The following is a 15,158-nucleotide window of genomic DNA, read 5'->3' on the forward strand; positions in this document are numbered from 1 at the left end:
CCCTACCCAATGAATCCTAAGTATGCAAAGATTGTACAAGAGAAATTTGAAAAACTTATAAAGTGTGGATTCATATACCCTATAGAGCACTCAGAATGGATTTCTCCGATAGTCATCGTACCAAAGAAGAATGGGAAACTCAGAGTGTGCGTTGATCTCAAAAAGGTTAATGCAGCCACTAGAAGGGATCATTACCCCTTGCCGTATTCTGAACATGTGCTTGAAAGAGTTGCAGGCAAGGAGGCATATAGCTTTTTAGATGGGTACTCTGGTTACAATCAGATCACAATTGCAGTAGAGGACCAAGCTAAAACAACATTTATCACCGAGTTTGGAGTGTTTGCCTTTTGCGTCATGGCTTTTGGCTTGACCAATGCACCTGCAACATTCCAACGATTGATAAACACAGCCTTTAAGGAATATCTAAGGGACTTTTGTGAAGCTTTCTTAGATGACCTTTGTGTTCATTCTTCTTGGGACGAGCACTTGATGTGTTTACGAAAAATATTTGAAAGGTGTAGATTATATCGCATCTCATTGAATCCTTTCAAATGCCAATTCTGGGTTAAACACAGAGTTATTCTAGGGCATATAGTGTCCAAAAATGGGATTTCCACCGACGAGAGTAAAATCAAGGTCATTCTGGAATTGCCCCCACCTACCAACTATAAGGGAGTCCAACGCTTTATGGGCCATGTTGGTTATTATCGAAGGTTTATTTTATTCTTCGCTGAGATAGCTCGACCGTTGTATAAGCTTCTCATCGAGTTTATTTGGACCGAAGATTGTGATCGTGCCTATGAGCTATTAAAGAAGGCCTTGGCAAGTGCTCCAATCTTGAGAATGCCAAACTGGGATTTAATCTTCCATGTGCATATTGATGCATCAAACTTTGCTATTGGGTGCGTACTAACTCAACCTGGAGAACATAAACTAGACTACCCCATTAGCTTTGCCAGTCGCCAGCAGTTGAACGATGCTAAAATGAAATACACCACTACGGAGCGAGAAGGGTTGGCAATGATATATGCAGTAAGGAAATTTCATTATTACCTCCTTGCCACCAAGTTTGTTTTCTATGTTGATCATCAAGCATTGTTGTATCTGGTAAACAAACCATGCTCCACAGGAAGAATCACACGATGGTTATTGATTCTTCTTAAGTTTGATTTCACTGTTGTTGTGAGACCTGGCAAAAAACATGTCATGGCTGATCATTTGTCTCGCATACCTAATGGTGAAGCTCCTACGAGAGTTGATGATGACTTACCTAACACTTCCCTGTTGGCCTGAATGGAGTGAGAAGATTGTTAACTTTTTGGTTAATGGCTTTCCACCCAAGGAGCTTCGTAAAGATCTAGCTCGAAAGCTGATCAAGGAATGCGAACCCTATTGCCTAATATCCGAGACTCTTTATAAAAGAGGAAAGGATGACGTTCTTAGGCGTTGTGCCTGAGAGGATGAGTATCTACTATACATTTTGCAAGAGGCATATATGGGCGTAGCCGGTGGTCACTTCTCAGGAGACTTAACTGTGCGAAAGATCTTACAATCAGGGTATTGGTGGCCCACTATGTTCCAAGATGCATCACTTTTTGTAAAGGGTTGCGATGAATGCCAACGATACAAGAAACCCCAGCGGAAAGATCAAATGCCCCTACACCCAATTAAAGTAAACCAACCATTTGAAAAGTGGGGTTTAGACTTTGTAGGTCCGATTAGCCCAGCGGCCCGCAACACACAATCTCGCTATATTATTGTGGCCCCACTGACTATATGACCAAATGGGCTGAAGTGAAAGCGACACGTAAGGCAAATGCGAGGACAAAAACCAAGTTCCTCTTTGAAAATATAATCACACGCTTCGGTTGTCCTTTTGAACTTGTGAGCAATAATGGTACGTATTTTATAAATGAAGTGATTAAGGAGCTCACAACAAATTTCATGATATCCCATTATAAATCTACTCCGTATTATCGGCAAGCGAATGGCCAAGCCGAGAGTACCAACAAGACCTTAATATCTATTCTGACAAAAACTGTTGAAGCTCGTCGCACGGATTGGGATCTAAAGCTTACGACAGCTCTATGGGCCTATCGTACTGCGTACAAAGTGGCTATTAATTGCACATCATTCAAAATGGTATATGGCCAAGAAGCAGTCATGCCGTGGGAATTTGTCATTCCTAGTCTTCGTGTTGCTACTCAAGAGGGTTGGGATGGTAATCCCTTAGTAAAGCGACTGTATATCCTTGAGTAGCTAAATGAAGAAAGACAATTGGCTGTGTACAATGCCCTTGTGGAGAAGGATAGAAGGAAAAAATGGTTTGATCGCCACCTAAAAGACAAGGACATCAAGGTTGGGGATAAAGTCCTAATGTATGGGGTGCATAATGAAAAGAAGAAGCTCAAATATGCTGGTGGTAAGGGACCGTATAGAGTATGTGAAACTACCCCGCAAGGTACCATCCGAGTGGAGACTCTCGAGACGGAGTTGAAACAATTGGATTCCTTAATGGGAGTAAATTCAAAAGATACTATGACCCCCTGAGCCAAGAGGAGTTACATGCAAGAAGGCAGCTAAAGAAGACACTTGGTAGGCGAGGAGTATTTTACTCCAGACCGATGCCCTGGGTTGGTAGGGGGTAGCCTTGCCTAAGGTGAACTAATAGATTCCTGGAGAATGCCTTGTGTTAAACATGGTACCAGGATCGATGTTAGTTTTGCCTTAGGGAGGTCGCCATTGTGTGTAAAAATTATCACGTGCATAAAGAAATAAAGGCAAAAGGCTCCTGTAACTCTGATGTTTCTTGTGTCTAGGCTCGTGGTATTAACTTGTTCTTAGAGTAGACACATTGTGGTCATCTGTTTATTTATTAAGCTTGGTAATTTTCCTTGACTTAGGCCAGTAATAGACCTTGATTAACCTTCGACACCTTGCTAACTCTTGATTTACTTTCAATAATTTTAAACTCTTGTTAATTTGCTATGCTAGCTCATTCATGTGACCCTTTAAACTAAATTCTCATGGCAACATCCATTGTGGTCTAACATGCTTGAATTTATTACACTCTATATCTTTTGAATTCCAGCATACTTTCACTCTACTTCCCTATTTTACAGACGGTCTACCAAAACAAACCCTATCGAGCTTACCATACCATAGCTTCCGAGGATGGAATCTACATCAAGAAAGGGGGCATGTTCACCTATGACAGACATTGAGACATACTATGTTTTACATCATGTAATTAATTTAAGTATTCTGAGTCATGGGCCGGGCTTGTCGGCACCACATGTAAAGGATAAAGGGATTGGGTGATCACCGATGAGAGGTGCACCTTGAATATCAACAGGATAAGGGTTAGGATCGGCCGGCCATGTGTGGACGCCCATGTGTCAATGGCTAGGTTTCATATAAGAGTCAAATATAACCCTAAAGCTCTCATTCTCAATGTGTTGAATACAAAGTGTGCTCTTGCCTTATCTTCTCTGTCCCCTTCTCCTACGTGTGTGTGTGTGTGTGTGTGTGTGTGTGTGTGTGTGTGAGAGAGAGAGAGAGAGAGAGAGAGCGATCGAGCACTGTGTGGCAGCACGGCGATAGAGCGGCGTGTGTGTGTGTGTGAGAGAGAGAGAGAGAGAGAGAGAGAGAGCGATCGAGCACTGTGTGGCAGCACGGTGATAGAGCGGCGACATCGGCTCCTTCTTCACTGCGACGCGAGAATCCTTCAGACGACGACGGTTTGAGCGGTGAGTGACACACCTTTGCTTTCTGTTTGAGCTTGCTAGTTTCTAGTTGTATGCTTGCAGCCATTCGTGGCTTGCATACGGTGTTCGTCGGCAAGTCCCCAGCTCCGACTCGTGCTGTAAAAGCGCACAGAGATATACACAAGAGACTCTTGCATCAACCTTACCTCTGCCATGCTTGCTTTTGGCCTTGCTCTTTATCTCATAAAGGTCACAAAGTCCTTTAAGGTTTTCATCACAAACCTTTAAAGGAAAAACATCCATCTAACATAAACAACACCACAAAGTGCCACTTCATCAACCAAATGCACCACAAGATGCAATTGGCCAGTGAGAATTGTTCTAGTAAAGTTTTCCTCGATCATACACACTGCCTCAATAGCATTGAGACAAGACATCTCAATGGATGCAGGATCTATCTCCTTTAAGGATATGTACCTACATACATAGCAATCATGTGTACTATTTACCAATACATAACTTGTGAGTGCATGACGATACCAAATATGCAATATAAGTTAGCTAGTGAATTGAAGAGAAGATTCATACCTCACCAAGCTTCCCATTTTGTAAATGCCTCTCTCATCTTCTGATCTTCACAAACAACTATAGCAATTGAAAGAATAAACTATGCATAGAAAAAAGAGGAAGTTAGTATATGAGCCCACAAATTATGCATAGAAAAAAGTAAATGGAAATGAATAAGCGAATATTTATATACCTTTAATATCTTGTGCCAATCATGTGTCTTGAGGCCATATAATTGTACCTCTTTTTTCTTTTTGGTCTTTGTGAAGGTACCCTTCAATGAATGCATTACTCCCGTTGGTGTACGGAAAGAGGCAATCACACTTTTCACCATATTTTGCTCCTTCTTGCTTAATACCCATGGTGCCTTTGGTAGGACCTTGTTACCACTCTCACTATCAGTTAGCCATGCACTTTGAAGGCGTACAATGTTTTGTAAGTCATCCCTTGTACCCTTTGTTTCTCTTTTACCAATTAAATGGTCCCAAATGTGTTGCCACATTCTTGAAGATATGTATAGGATCTAAGAGATGATTGATCTTCATGTCACACCAATATGGAAGTCGAAAGAAGATTGAGTGTCTAGACATCCCATGGTTAGTGGATTGGGGGTGCTTCTTCATACCTCAAACCAATCTCTACCTCTCATCATAAGTGGTGAGACATCATGTGGCACATACTTGGGATGTAAAGGAGAGAGAAATTGATGATTTTTGTCATGCACCACCTTCTTAAGTGTAGAGGGTCTTTTCGAAACAAGTGATGGTCCACAAATGGGACATGCATGATGTCCGGAGGTTGCCAAAACCTATTTTAAAATTGAGATGATTGAAAGGTAGAGACATAAACTTAAAGTTTAAAGGTTAAAGCTTAAAATTATCCGGTTCAAGTATATACTGAGCACTTCGAGAACCTGGGATAGTCATGCATCTCTGCCTCACACATTTTTATTGGCCTTGAAACATCATGCACTTTGATACCTTGCCATAATGTCTCAAGATCCTCAATCAAAGGCTCGATAATCATGTATCATCCAAAGCAAAACTCCTTTCACCTCTGCCTCACACCTATTTATTGGCCTTAAAACATCATGCACTTTGATACCTCGCCATAGTGTCTCAAGCTCCTTAATCAAAGGTTCAAGGTACACATCCATATTCGCCACCTTATAATTGCCTAGTACAACGAGAGCAAGCATGATATGACCTTTATTGATTGCCACCCATGGAGGGAGGTTGTAATTCACCAATACAAATATAGGCCAAGTAGACCATGATGTGTACTTGAAGCCAAATGGGTTAACACCATCCATGCCCAAGCCAAGACGTAAGTGACGGTGCTCATCTTTAAACTCTAGCCATTGATGCTTCACATGTTGCCATACCGCTGAATCAGCTATACGATTCTCATGATGCCATTGGTTGAGCGATGAGTAGCATGCCATGTCATGAGTTTTGCAATCCCCTTACATTTAAGCATGTGTTAGATGCGACAAATGATAGGGAAGTGTCTCAACACCTTTTGGGGAACTTTGTCTCCTTGCAAATCATTCCTATAGTGACTCTCCACATTGTATACATTGTGTTGCATCTTTATTAACCCCTCTATATAGCATGCAATCATTGAGACATGTGTGTATTTTTGTGTAATTCATACCTAGCATAGAGAGCATTTTACGACTCCCATCTCATGAGTTTGGTAATAGATTTTGAGGGGTAATAATCTTCTTGAGAAGCCTACAACATAACATAAGAAATCATATGTCAAAATATTAGCAAGGAGAGCATATAAAACATGGGACATTTTCTATTTAAGAAAATAGAATGAGGTGATCTTACCTGAGAAGACTTGTGACACTTACATCACTCCATTCATAAGTTGTTTACAAGTTTAATAGCTCCAAGTTTGCTCGTAGTGTGGAGTACAAACATCCCTCATACAAAGGGGTTCTTGCCTCTCTATACAAGGTTTCCTCCTCTTGTGACATTGGAGATTGCTCACTATCATCTATGATCTCCCGTCTCCAAAGACGCCAGTCACCATGTCGTCCATGATGAGATTCTCTCTCTCCTCATGTGGCAATGGTGGAGGCACTTCATTCATTGGTTGGAAAAGATGACTCTCAACCATGATTTCCATATGAAGCCTTACCACCTTCCACACTCTACTTGATGTCACCAAATGGTGTGGCATGTTACCTAGCACTCTCCTATGGTTCTCTTCCTCCATGTCATCATCCGCACTTGGTCGTGCCAATGCCTCATAAAGCCCATATGTCCGAATATGCTCAATTGTTATACGACATTGTCAAATATATTGGCCTTTACATGGATCACACACACAACAAATTTTTTCTCTCAACCATGCCTCGGAACCAACTTCCGGCCCTTGATCACTGCCAGACATCTGAAACCTAGACAAACTTGATTTAGGGTTAGTACAAAAACACATGAGCTATCCAGAACTTATGATTGAAAATTACCCACAATTTCGCTGCTATATAACGATTATAGGAGCATTTTTTTCTCTCCTCATGAAATATCGTTGCTAGTAGTGAAATTTCGATGCTGGGTAGCGACCTCGAAACTAGGACTCCCACTTAAATCTTCGCCAAGAGGAACCTTTTCTTCTACCTACTTTGATTGCTTGCACATGTGGAGAGGATACCTGCAAAGCAACATTTTCTCCCACCACACCTCTTCTCTCAAGCCTATTCCATCAAGCCTCTCTTCCTCTCCAAGGTAAGTGTCCCTCTCCTTTCTTACTTTCTCCCAAGATTTCATGGAAAGCTTCAATGCTTTCTTTCATTCCAAGCTTTAATGGAAAGCTTCTACATAGCTCTATGTGAGCTTTTCTTTCCCTTCCCCTCTCTTTCCTTTCCCTTTCTCCCTTGCCCTAACCCTAGCTCTATGCATAGAGATGAGTATCCTAGACCCTATTCATAATGCTTAAGTGATTGAAAGAAATTTGTTTATGTTTCCCTAACCCTAGCTCTATGCATATAATGCTTAATAGAGAGCTTTGATGGAGAGCTCTCCATCAAATCTAGCTCTATGCATAGAGATGAGTATCCTAGACCCTATTCATAATGCTTAAGTGATTGAAAGAAATTTGTTTATGTTTCCCTAACCCTAGCTATATGCATATAATGCTTAATAGAGAGGTTTGATGGAGAGCTCTCCATCAAAGCTCTCTATTAAGCATTATATGCATAGAGAGCTCTCCATCAAAGCTCTCTATTAAGCATTATATGTATAGAGAGTTCTCCATCAAATCTCTCTATTAAGCATTATATGCATAGAGCTAGGGTTAGGGAAATATAAACAAATTTCTTTCAATCACTTAAGCATTACGAAGAGGGTCTAGGATACTCATCTCTTCTTCTCCTTGCTTGCTAATATGTTAAAATGAACTAACTTTTTGATTTATTATGTTTCTTTTTTGTAGGTTTATTCAAGCGAACAACTATCAAGGGTTTAGGCCAATCCTCTCCTACTTCTAAAAGAAAAGGTAAGCTCTCTTTTTCCATTCTTTGTTTATGCTTCTTCTCTTTGTGGTATTGCACCCTTGGGTTCTGGGATTAGGGTTAGGTCAAGCTATGCATAAGCCTATGCTTAAGGCTTATGCATAAGCCTTATACTTATGGTTATTCTTAAGGCTTAAGGCTTATGCATAAGCCTATGCATAAGGCTTATGAAATAGGCTTATGCATAGGCTTATGTATAAGCCTATGCATAAGGATTATGCATAAGCCCTATGCTTAAGGCTTATCCATAAGACCTATGGTTATGGTTATTCTTAAGGCTTTAGGGTTTAGGGCTTATGGTTATTCCTAAGGCTTTATGGTTTAAGCATAGGCTAATGAATAAGCCCTTATGCTGCATAGGCTTTATGAACAAGCCTTATGAATAGGATTATGCATAAGCCCTTATGCATAGGCCTTATGCGTAAGGCCTGTACATAGGGCTTATGCATAAGCCTATGCTTAAGACATGCATAAGCCCTATTCTTAAGGCTTACACATAAGCCCTATTCTTAAGGCTTACACATAAGCCCTATTCTTACGGCTTATGCATAAGCCCTATGCTTATACATAAGCCTTATCCTTATGGTTATGCTTAAGGCTTTAGGGATTATGGTTATGCATAAGGCTTTATGGTTTATGCATAAGGCTTATATATACGCTAATGCGTAAGACCTTATGCATAGGCTTTATGTATAGGCCTTATTCATAGGAATTATGCATAAGCCCTTATGCAATAGGCTTATGCATAAGCTTTATGTATAAGGCTGTAACCTCCTCTGTGTTTGGCCACCTTGTGGGCAAGCTCTGTGTGCTTGGCTACCTAGCTGGACAAGTCCCGACTGCTTAGACACATGTATACATGACCATGTAAATCATACCAAATCAGCACCAAACTTTGTAAACACATGCCCTAGAATTTTGCACTCCTCTACTTGCCACCAACCTTCTCATGACTTGTGTCCCCTATGCTATTTGTGTGTGTGATGGGTCAATTTTTGTGCCACACACTACTTCTTTGAACCTCCTGAGTCGATGTTCAAGCCATGACTTGCAAAGCAATGTAATCTTTAGTGAATTCTTAACTAAGTGCTTGACATCATGAGTCATGTTTAACACAAATCCTGACACTTTTCTATCGGGCCGAGACAACTTCCAGCTTAGCCCTCTGAGCCACTTGTTCAAAAATGACATCCTTGGTACTACCACAATCCAAAAGAAGTGTGACCAAGTAATCATTTAGATGCTGCCAAGCCTCAAATTACTCCTAGCCTCCTCCACTAAAGCCCAAGAACTACTAGACACATAGTATTCTCCACTCATAGGACTAGGCTGGTGAACTTTGAAGCACACCAATACGGATAGCGAGTGAGACCCCCTCGTGCTTAGCTTTTCGACCTTGCCCAAGGTTGAAACCCTAGTCTATTGAGCTTCAAACCTAATGACTATGAAAGCTAGAACTGGTGTGCTACTTCTATCTAGGGTGTGCCCTATGGTTCACTCACTACTAACATTCTTCGACTTAGAATGGCCTACTATATGACAATAAAAGCATTAGTTCTCCTATGTGAGGTGGGCATCAATATCTCCCTGGAGGAGTAGTAGTAGTTAGTCCCTCTTCTTCTGAGCAATCGAAAGAAGCTACTATACTGGATTTTAACAAGTCTTTCCTTAACTAGCTAGGAAGTGATGGCAAACCAAGTTCTTCTTGCCACCATGTGGTATATCACTTCTTGTTTGGCCTTCTCACGGGCCTGCATTGGTTAGGTTCAACGATTGATCCACAACTTTCTGTGGGCTGGTGAGGATAGATTTGCACCCAATTTAGTACGAGCTTGGGAGGTGAAAGCATGATAAGGTGGACTGAAAACCTGTGTCTAGGACAATGGTTTACAACTGGTTGTAAAACACTTTTATGCAGCGTTAAAGAATTAAAACATGGTTTACAACTGGTTGTGAAACACTTTTATGCAGCGTTAAAGAATTAAAACATGGTTGTTTAATCTTGTTTCACATTTATTAGATCTAAAAGTCACTAGATAAATTGCTAAATACATCTTATGCGGATATTAAATCAACTAATATTGGTTATCTTCAAGTGTGGTAGCAACCAATGTAGCTGGTAGAAAGTGTACCCCTTATCATGCTTTCACCCTGGGATCATCTCAAACCAAGCAACACTCCAAGTGGTGGTCGGTGTCGAAGGCTCTCTCGTCTCGATGTGAGGCATAGCACTACAAGAGGTGGTCAGTGTGTTCGAAGGCTCGAGTCGGTGGATGCAAAGGCACTCTGAGGTGGTAGTGATATCCCAAGATGTGTCCTGATGATAAAACTGAAAGAGTGCATAGAGCGGAAGCAAGATAAGCACTAGAGTGTGTTGATCAAGAAGTGCGAGAGAGAGAGAGAGAGAGAGAGAGAGAGAGAGAGAGAGAGAGAGAGAGAGAGAGAGAGAGAGAGAGAGAGAGAGAGAGAGATGAAGCAACTATATTGAATATACTGCAATGAAGCAATCCCAAGAGAGACATAAAAGGTCTCATAAGTGGGGGATACAAAACAGGACTACACTATGAAAAATGAGGGAGGCATGCCCGACTATAAATAGGTCATGAAGGGCCTGGCCGACTGGACAAAGAGACATAGACAACTGGAGAAATGGAGATGGCCGATTGAAGAGACACCACCCAGCCTAAGAAAAATACCAAGAAAAAAGGGAAAAATGCCAGGAAAATAGGGGTGGCCAGCCCACAACCAAGGGGCAACTTGTACAAGCCACTATCCTAGACTCCCTGAGCCAAGATGCTACCAGTCTCCTTATCACGAATAGTAATCTCGTAACGAGACAAGATCACCTCTGCACCCTAAGCTATAATACCACTCACTAACAAAAGATTAAATGCCGAATCTGGAATGTATAAAATGTCAGAGAAGTACCTCTTGTCCTCGGAGGACCGGAAGATGGGGATGGTGCCACGTCCATGAATTGGCACGGAAGAAGAATCACCCAAAGTGATATTTCATGTCCTGGCAGTAAATTCCTTAAACCAATCCCGATGAATGTGTCATGTGAGCAGTAGCACTGCTATCTACAATCCCAGACCATGACTGAGAAGTCACAAGAGCCAGTACACGACGAGCATCGGCTAATACATCCTTCTTGGTCTGAGACACCGCTGTAGAGGTAGAGTCCTTTGCTTCTTCATCTAGCTTCTTCTTATGACATTGGGGCTATTTATGACCCTTCTTGCCACAGTAGTGACACTCAATGTCCTTGTTTTTAGAAGATTTATTTTTGTCTTTGTCTTTATCTTTGTCGTTATCCTTGGAGTTCTTGTCAAAACCCCCTTTCCATTTCTTGTGTCAATTCTTTCCTTTATCTCGAGCAACCAAACCTCCATCGGAACTATCAAAGGTGCCGGGCCGCTCCTTAAAGTGAGACTCAATCTCCATAATGGAGGGGAGAACTTCCTCCCAAGTTACTGAAACAGGACAAGGAGAGGAAATAAGTGCCTGAGGGCCACTCGGAGTTGAGGTTTTTCTTAAAAGCTTCTTGTGAAACTGTGCATGGGTGTGCATGAGTGGGACACATCTTTGTCACTTCATAGACTCAAACCTAGACTTTACCTTTATGCTTATTGCTGCATCTTATATAAACGACTTGACTTGACATTTAAGCTTATCCTTCTAACACAAGCGTCTTCACTTTGAAAATGATAGGAAGGACACGATGTGATGTGCTTAGGATTTACACTAGAGATATTTTTTGGCCTAACTCGACTCTAGAATCTTATACCGTATGTTTCGGCCTCCAACAACTTAATCTTGGCAGGTTACACACCTATCGTTGTTTTCTTCTTTATGTTTCCTAGGTGAGCAAAAACTTCTTATGTCCCTTGATTTGACATGTGGTTGATAGTAAACCCTTTATCACCACCATGTATGATGTTTGCTTTCCAATAGGCTCTTTTGCTCCCACCAAGTAAGAAATTAAGATTTGAGGGTCTTGGGGATTCCTAGGAATGAGGATTTCTTGCCAATAGTCTATTTTTCTCCCACCATCGGTGTGGAAATAGGGATTGCTGGAATAGGAATCTCCCTTAAGCAAGCATGAGGTTGATGGGAGTTTTTTGGATCTTCTTATTATAGATTTGTTCCCTTTCTCGCTCAGTTCATGGCTCCTCTACCTTGGCCTTGTCTTTGTTAATCTTTTTAGGCATCCATACCCTACTTTGGGATAGGCTAGTTGGTGTATCGTCTTTGAGCACAAATGATTTTTTATATCCTTTTTTTCTCATGCGCTTTTGGTCACACCCTTAAGCTCTTTCCAAACCTAAATATAAAACATGTGGTGGATCTCCTATCATAAACATCAATTGTCCAATCAATATCCACAAAAGATTCCAATTCAACATTTGCATCCGTCTCGTAAAATAAAACTTATTTACATATCCTTCTCAATATATCATGATATTGCTTTCTTGGTTTACCACTGTTACCAATGATGGGTTCTATTACCAAAAACAATAATTTTGGGAATATTTGAAAGATTTCTTTAAAAATATGGGGTTTTTATGCCACGTTAAAAAACCCATATGCATACTTAAAACTTTTTGTAGAATGACATGTTTTTTGCCATTTTTTTATGTATGCAAAAAACATTTTTTTAAAAACCTTTACCATTTTTAAAAAATAGGCAATGGCGAAGCATCTCCTTGTTTTGCATTCCAACCCCTCCATAACCTACAAATGAATCAATGTAATCTTGAGCCTCTATGGAGGTACTCACTAACCAATAATAACTTTCTTAATAGTTTATTTATTTTTTATATAACTTATGTCCTTGTTTATTCATATGCATTACTTATGGAATAATTCTAATCTCTTTGCATCTTCTCGAATTAGGCCAACTCTAGTTCAATGAGATTAGCCTCTAGGCATTCTAGAATCAAGCTCTTCTTTGCCGTAAAAACATCTTCGAATCCATAAGATCCCTTGCCTCTCTATTAATAACTACTTTTTTATACTTTATTCTTGTACATAACTTATAGCTTTGTTTTATTCATACTTTATAATTACTTTATAAATATTTTATTCTTATACATAACTTATAACTTGTTTATTGATACACATTCTCTTTACATTGTTTACATTAAAAAATACTTCTACTTTCTTATGGAACAATTCGGATCTCTTTGCATCTCCTCAAAGTAGAGTTGCAATATCGTCTTGGAGTTTAAAGAAACAACCAACTATTGCTCTGTATCAGCATAAGTCAGCATAAGTCAAGCATAGGAAATTGAGTACACTTTGGTTTGATAGGTTATGTGAAGATTTGACACCCTCTCAAAGGCCAATTGTTAAATTTGGAGTATGTGAGTTCAATTATGTCGTGACAATACAAAACATATTGAGGTGCAATATCATTTTTTTGAGAGAAAAAGTACTTGATGCTTTGATTGATTTGAAATTTTCAAGGACACATGAGTAGCTTCTAGATATCTTCACCAAAGCCTTGTTAAGAGACAAATTTGAAATATTTAAATATATGCTTGGATTACATCAAGTCAATTTGAGCTTGAGGGAGAGTGTTGTGGATAATGAGCATCTCAAGTTAACAAGCAAAGTTTATGTTGGTTGGCTCTAATTTCATGGAGGTTTTACATTGTGTTGTTAGATATAATTTCGTATATAAAAAGTGGTAAAAGTAGACACAACGCATGCAAAAATGTGGAGTTCAAAGATTTCAGTGTGGAACTCTCTTTTTAGCTCCATGTTGTACCACTTTATGAAAAACAAAAGGCCAAGATTTAACAAAAATAGAGAAAAAGAAAAACTAGCTCAAAAAATAGCACACAACAGCAACCTACAAAATACGCGCATGAAGGAATCAGAACATAGGAGAGCAACCCACAATACGTGCATGAAGGTTGGATTTTCAATGAAGTTTTTTAAACTTTTATGAAATTTGTATGAAAAAGCACACATAACGAAACACACCATATTATATGAAATTTGTGCTTATATTGACATTAGGAAATGTAACTGGTGCATAAGTTGTGTGCTGCTACTATAAGTGCTAAAAAGATTGTGCAAATACAAGTGTCAATATAGGTGCCGATACAAGCCCTAATAAAGGTGTCCATATAAGCATTAGTATACACTATTATGTGCTCTATAAAGTTGTACATTTCAAGGAGGAAACCCTAATCTATTGCATGCTATTATACACAACTATGTGCTCCATAAAGTTATACTTTTTTAAGAGGAAACCCCCAATCTACTATTGCATGCATAATCCTAACAAATGGATAGTATTTGAGGTATAGTCCCCCTCTTAAAAGGGCATCTCTTGAAAGGAAAATCCCTATCTCAAGATACTTAAATCTTAAAAGTTATGAGCATAAGGACCCCCCCTCCTTAAAGGCACATGCAAGACCAACCTTTAGATTGCCTGCACACTTTAGCTTGCCAAGTTTGGAGGTGATGCCCAGGTGGGGGCATGGCTAGGGAGTGAAAACGGGCAAATTACTTGCTTTTCCTAAGTCCTCCCATTTGTTTTGTCTAGCTTCACACCAACTTCAAGTCAGTGAATGTTGGGCCTATGGTATGTAAACAGATGTTGACGTGGTGCCCCATCTCACAATACGAGTACTACACACCCATGTATTATTGGGCTATAATTGATGTGGGGATTGAAAAGGTGTGAAAAAAACTCGCGTACAATGTAATTGGACATTTCAAAATTTAATTTTGAAGGATAAAAAATTGGTAGTTTCTAAGAAATTTTAGTAACATAAACCTGTAAATTTTATAAAATATACAAAGATTACTTGCACTTTTGTGAGATGGAGATTTTGTTTTTTGGTGAGAGAATTTAGCTTGCCAGATGGGCTTTTGTTCGATGCCGGGGTTTGAACTTGAGCCCTCAGTGTGACAAGCCTTGTGCTGCGCTGACCTAGCCCAATAGAGGCACCCATGAGAGAATTTATTTTGGGCGCCAAATTCTTTTTTTGAGGAGTGATAAGCACTCCCACAAATTAATTTTTTTTTGAGAGCAGTGATAAGCACCCACCCTACAACACACACAAATTTAATTGAGCACTAAAATGCATTCCACGTCAGCTTGCAAAAATGAAGTGACGTGCACGTGACGTGTCCTTAGCTTAAAAAATAATAATGCAAAATGTATATACGCTCGTGATTGCCATTTTGCGATTATCGAAATCCTGTTCGGGGACAGATCTCTCTCGTCTCTGCGCAGCAAACCCTAGCTTGTCCTCTCTGTTGCATTTTTGCGAGACAATCCGCCCAGCTTTTCTTGGAAAATTCTCCACCTTTTCTCTTGCCGATAATACCCAAGGTAT

General features: G+C 40.0%; 1 protein-coding gene across 1 annotated transcript in view; it reads left to right on the forward strand.

Moving 5' to 3' along the window:
* The first annotated feature begins 15,011 nt into the window (after nt 1-15,011).
* The window catches only part of LOC147614965 (uncharacterized), a 59,514-nt gene continuing 59,367 nt past the window's right edge, over nt 15,012-15,158 (forward strand). The window contains exon 1 of the mRNA XM_086780261.1: nt 15,012-15,154. The gene's annotated coding sequence lies outside the window, so the exon portion shown is untranslated. The remainder of the gene's footprint in view (nt 15,155-15,158) is intronic.

Source organism: Cibotium barometz, chromosome 41, assembly GCF_041138505.1.
Source record: "Cibotium barometz isolate CiBa-2024 chromosome 41, ASM4113850v1, whole genome shotgun sequence".
NCBI lineage: Eukaryota > Viridiplantae > Streptophyta > Polypodiopsida > Cyatheales > Cibotiaceae > Cibotium > Cibotium barometz.